Source organism: Pteropus vampyrus, unplaced genomic scaffold (assembly GCF_000151845.1).
Source record: "Pteropus vampyrus isolate Shadow unplaced genomic scaffold, Pvam_2.0 Scaffold121, whole genome shotgun sequence".
In the NCBI taxonomy this organism is placed as follows: Eukaryota; Metazoa; Chordata; class Mammalia; order Chiroptera; family Pteropodidae; genus Pteropus; species Pteropus vampyrus.
Genome location: NW_011888902.1, coordinates 2278048 through 2283968, shown reverse-complemented (window position 1 = coordinate 2283968; position 5921 = coordinate 2278048). Strand labels below are relative to the sequence as shown.

General features: G+C 45.9%; 1 pseudogene; it reads right to left on the bottom strand.

The window, feature by feature from the left end:
- Nucleotides 1-622: 622 nt before the first annotated feature.
- LOC111743772 lies at nt 623-742 on the bottom strand (annotated as a pseudogene).
- Between the last annotated feature and the right edge of the window lie 5179 nt (nt 743-5921).

The window sequence follows — 5921 nt, the reverse complement described above, 5'->3', positions numbered from 1 at the left end:
AAGAGGAGATGTGAAACCAAGAACCCTCAAGGAGAAGAGGAAGAGAGGAAAACAACGGCCTGTGGGGCAGTGCTCTGTTCACCCTTTAATGTCCCACGCTGCACCATCTCCTGGAGCCCAATCTACTCCTCCCTCACCCCCGCCCCTGATGTCATACAGCTTTACGGTGTCCTGTGTCACTGAACTTACCACACTGTATTGTATTTACCTGTCTCCTTCCTCTACTGGACTTCAAGCTTCTTGAGGGCAGTGGTTACACTGCTCTACCCAATCGAGTAATATTTAGTGAGCTCCTACTGTATACCAGACATTTTCCAGACACTGGAGACGCAACAGTGAACAAGGCAGACTAGACACCTGCTCTGGTGGGACTTACTTCTGGCGAGGAGACAAACTTATAGACGCTTTTCTAAATACTTTTATGTTCCCAGATTCTAACAGTGTGCTTATCATATAATCAAAGTGTAAATATATGTGTGTGTGTATGTATATATATCTTGAATAAGCAAAAAGACCTGTAACCTCATGATGTATGAAGGATGAGGTGTCTTGTAAATGTGGATTAAGTACTTCCATTATTTTTCTTTTTTCTTTTCTTTTTTCTTTTTTTTTTTTTTTTTTTTTTCCTCCCCCCCCTGGTCTTCCTAGGTGGTCTCCCATCCAAGTACTAACCAGGCCCGACCCTGCTTAGCTTCCGAGATCAGACGAGATCAGGCTTGTCCAGAGTGGCATGGCCATGGACTTTTTTCTTTTTACTAAATACTCTTTGGAAGTATATGGTCTTCATGCTTTTCTGCTGACTACTGCAGGACCCACGAAGCAGTACCATAGGGCGAAGGTCAACCCACAGAGACGGCTATGTCTTCTGCCCATCACCCTGACCAGCACAGCCCCCATGACCAGGCTAGAGACAGCGGCATGAGTGCCAGCATGCATAGCACGGAAATGACAGAAGTCACAATGAGGCTCCCAGGGGACACTGTGGCGCGATGCTGGGTTTCTGGACTCCTAGAGGAATAATACTCCCGACATGCTGTACCCCAGCCCCCTCAATGGAGTTCAGCGTTTGGCTTTAACCTTGGGCCTTGCTTTCCATTAGGAGCCACCATCCTTACAACCTTTCAGAATCCCTGTACCTTCATTCCTGTCGTAGTGGACGTCTGTGCGCCCCCAGAATCCTCTTCTTTCCGAATCCGCCCTTTGCTTTCTCCAGATGAGGCTGTCAATAACCCCGTGGCTCCCTCTCACAAGTTTGGTGAGAGAGTGGCACGCTGAGTCAAGAAGGGACACTGTGAGTCTTTTTCAAGGAATCTTAGGTGTTTGGGAGGAGTCAGGGTGTTCTGTGCTCTGGAGTCATGGTTTGTAGGGAGATGTAAACAGTACACTGAACGAGCAGGGTTTATAATGTATTCATATGAAATTACTTTTGATTTTCCACTACCCCTTCGAAATTTTATCTGACCTAGAGAGAAATTCCTGTAGGCCTATTTTCTGATCATGCTTAGATCCTCAAGTCACAAACACCAGTCCCACTTTTCAAACTGCAATGTCGAGTCCAAGATGTTAATGAAAACTTTGAACTCGACTTAAAATAAAATAGTCTCTCCCATTCCTGGACGTAGGCCTGCTTCAGGCAGAGAGGCAGCAGAGGGACATTAGGGTGGGGAGGAATGAGGTGGTTGACTTTTCTGCATTTCTCTATCTTATACTTCTAACTGTTCACCTCCTAACTGTGTTTTAGTTCTCGCTCAAGGAATGTGAGCAGAAGCGGTCTGTGCCACTCCCGAGTGACAGCCCCATGCAGCCCATATTCTCTTCCCCTCTCTTCCCCTTTCCTCTTTGGCCCTGTGAACAATACAAGGCCTGGAGATTGATGAAGCCACAGCCCGCTAACGACCAGGTCCCTGAATGAGCATGTGGAGCAGAGCCTAAGACTAGCCTGAAAATCTTACCTTAGACTGATATGTAAAAAAGAGATGTTTAGTTCTTTGACTCATAATATCAGGGGATCTTTCTGTCATTTTACTCTAGCTATGGCCCGAGGTTAATAAAAAGAGACACCCCAAATTGGATGGCTGCTAAGATATTTCCTACATCTCAGAGGGTCTGGGAAATTGTATGAGGGATAAAATTTGGGATGTTGCCATTGTGTGCTATGCTGTAGCTCTCCTTGGTTACCTTAAAAATCTAGGCATCAAATAGCCTTACGTCTGTGGTGTTTTGAGAAACTACATATAGGAACAATGTAGGGAAGAGAGGGGAGAAAACATAGCTCAGAAGATTAGACGTATAGAAGAGCTGGAGAATTCGCTGGAGCCAAGAAACTGTAGGAAGATAACCAGGAAAAAGATAAATCCCCAAAGACCTCTGAGGTGTACTGAGAAGGTGCTAGAATCTCCACGGTAGGAAGGGTGGGGCTTAAAGCCAATGATCTTCAGTAACTGAAAAATGGTGTTGGAGGAAGCGATCGAGCAGGCAGCAGACACTTAGCCTATGTCTTTCCTTGTTGTTCAAATCATGTGATTTTCCAGGCACAGTTCAAATGTCATTTCCTCTGTAAACTCATCTCCACCCATGAGTCGGCACGCAAGGGGGTCCTGCAAAGTTCCACGGGCAGGAGCCCCGTTCCCTGGTGGGAGCTTGTGGGCGGCCCTGCACAGCAAGCATGGCGTTCAGCTTTGCATTGTTAGAAATTAAAAAATATAATTGAATGAAAGAGTCTTTGACTGAGGACAGGTTGGGTTATACAGCGTCATCATGGTCTATCCTCAGAAGGCCTTGAAGGGGACACGGATTCATTTTATGACTTCCTCTAAAGGGAAACTTGAACTCTCCCTGTGCCAAGGGCGCATTTTCCTCCCATCTGAGGGTGTCCCCAGCCTATATTCGTGTCTCCACGGTGACCCTACACTCCTAGAGCCCTTCCCAGAAATGTCCAATTAGAAAGTCGCTCTTTTCGTTTTTTTTTTTTCCTTTTAGGAAGGGACTCCCCATTTCTCCTCTTTCACCAGCGGAATGAGCAGCTCAGGAACAGCAACTATGGATGAAAACTTCATTGCCAAGTACACCCCACGGCTTATCTGTGGAGGGAAATGTTCTTGACCTTTTGACCTTTCCGATAGCTGGCAAAAGCGAATCGGTAAGCCTTTTATTTTTCCTTTTTTAATTAAACAGGAAAAAAGATCACACCCTAGCTTGGCTGGGAACCAAAGGCAGGGGTTTTGGAGCTCTTCCCGAAAGATCGCAGCACAGATGTGTGGCTGGAGGATGGGAACAGAGGCCCGGCACGGTGTCATCATGGTGGCAAGTCTTGGTCTCTTCCTAGAAACCACAGCGGCCAGGGCTTCTGGAAGGGGGTTACCAGGAGAACTGTAGGCAGTTAAGTTGCCTGTGCAGCAGAACCTCGCTCCTATTGCCTATAAATCAGGACCGTTTGCAAATGCACCACATCCTTTCTCCGACCGGGCCGGTGAAACTGCTTCCTTGACTCCAGCAGGTAGATGCCTGTGGTTTCAGAGCTCTGGGATGTTCCATGCCGTGTGCCACATGCGTGTGGTTTGTTAATGACCTGGGTGTCCGCTGAGGTTTGTGACCACGGATTGTCGCAGAGCTCTACCTGACTCCTTTCTTCTGGAGAAGATGAGAACATTCTTACCGTATTAGTCACGCTGGGCCTTTTCTTTTTTTTATGTAATACACAGGAAATATCCCTCTCCAAGAGCACATAATTTGGCCAATAGCCGCTTCCTAGGTTCAGAGCTGTCTCGCCACCTATCGTGAGTTCTCCAAGATAAAGTTTGTAATAGCACAGTTTTCGCCGAGTGTCACCGAGTTGCATAAACTCAAGGCATGCTTTGGCATCCAGTCACTCTGCAAATATTTATTGAGCAGAGTTCACCGGGGTCAACAGGATGAACTGGATGGTGGTTGTTCCTCATCCCTAGAATTTACCGCAGCCCACGCAAAGGCACAGGCACTGTTTTGTTTTTCGTCCAGGCATTTGAATATTGAATGAGGGACATCAGACCGGGTAGTACCTTCTCCTTGTATTAAAGTATTGACCACTGGGGCGGCAACACAGTTGGATATAAAACCCAGGTGTCTGCTGCCTGGGCTGAAATTGACCCCCTTGACATCGGAACATCCGGAAGCAGAAGACAGGGCCCCGGGACTATTGAGTTGCCAAGCGAGACCACGTCTGGTTCTCCTAATTAATATTTTGTCCTTTGGAACCTGCCTACAATCTTTCAGACAGGAAATCCAGATCTGAGGCTGTCTCCTTAGTTCAAAAGAACCGGTTAAAAAGCAGAAGGTAGAGGAAGGGGTTGGCATAGCATGCACAGTCGGTCGGTTTGTCATTGGGTAGAAATTGGTTCGTGATCCGTGATGGTCAGTCTTTTGTGTCAACCTATGCTATAGCAGCTATTGAATCAGACACTCATCTAGATGTTGCTGTGAAGGTATCTTGTGGCTGTAATTAACCTCTGCAATCAGTAGACTTTATGTGAAGGAGATTCCTGGGTAGTCTGACCCAAGTCCAAGTCGTTGAAAGGCCTTAAGAGCAGAACTGAGGTTGCCCTCTGGAAGAAGAAATTCCACGTGTGGTCTGGAGCATCAGTTCCTGCCGGAGAGGTTCCACCCTGCCCTTGCCGACAGGCACAGATCTGGGACCTACCTAGACAGTCCCATAACTGCAAAAGCCAATTCTTTGCAGTGTCTCTCTCCACATAGATAGGAACATGTAAATACAGATGTCAATATGTAATATGAATATATTATATGTAATTACTATTATTACTATATAGCTATATAACTAATATTGATATTATATTAATATAGAGACACTTATTAATACATCGCCTACTGGTTCTGTTACCCTGATCGATACTGACTGACGCATCATCTTGTCATTAACCTAGAGGTCATAAACTACCAGCTTGGTGATTTTTTTTCACTGGATCAAATACCGGTGCCCAAAGATAGGATGTAAGATGAGCAATGACCTTCAGGGTATGTCTACACCACAACAATACAGAATTTTCAATCCGATCTCAACGCGGAAGCCAGAGCTGTCCTACCAAAACACTGTTTAATACCCCGGCTGATTTACTCCCACGCTCGGTCAAGGGCGAGGTCTCTGTGTCAGCATCCAGACCTGTGAGATCTGGCTCTGCTTCTTGGGCCACGTCACCCTCTTGCTCCTATGCCCCAGCTGCCCTGGGCCCTTATGTTCCTCATAGATGCCACGCTCACTTCTTATTCAGGACCAAGACTCCGTTTCTTTTTTCTTTTCTTTATAGCACTTATAACCATTTAAGATCTTCTGTACTCACTGCCGTGATCAAAATCTATCTCCTCTAAAACGTAAAGCTCCACGAGAGCAGAGACACCTGTTTTATTCACCACTGTATGTGTCCCCCGTACCTGTGCACATTAGGTAGTCTGTTAATATCTATTGAACGAAATGATGAATGAGTGAGCTTGATTCACTGGTGAAGTCAGCCAAATAGGTGAGTTGGCATGATTTAGATAAAACAATCGATTTCCTGATTTTTCGTTTTCTGCCAGATATTTTCCCCCACACACATACCGTTGCAAAGGGCACTGACTTGCAATCAAACGCTTTCCACTTGAACTTCCCCGCAACAGTGGACGTATTGGTCATATCTTTTGTGCTTAGATCCTGTCTTCTCTTAGTTTTCATAATTCTGCATTACTCGTTCAACAAGATCCATCTCTAAAGTGATCATTTCTGTGAATTCTTCCCTGATTGTCTTACCAGAAGTTACCTTCCCATCTCCTAAATCCTCAAAACATATCGCCGTTGCTGTTCATATGACATGTGGCCTTGGCTGCCTCCTTCTGCAACTACGTATTTATTTGCCAGTGAATTCTGGGGGCTCAGAATTGTGCTTTACTCA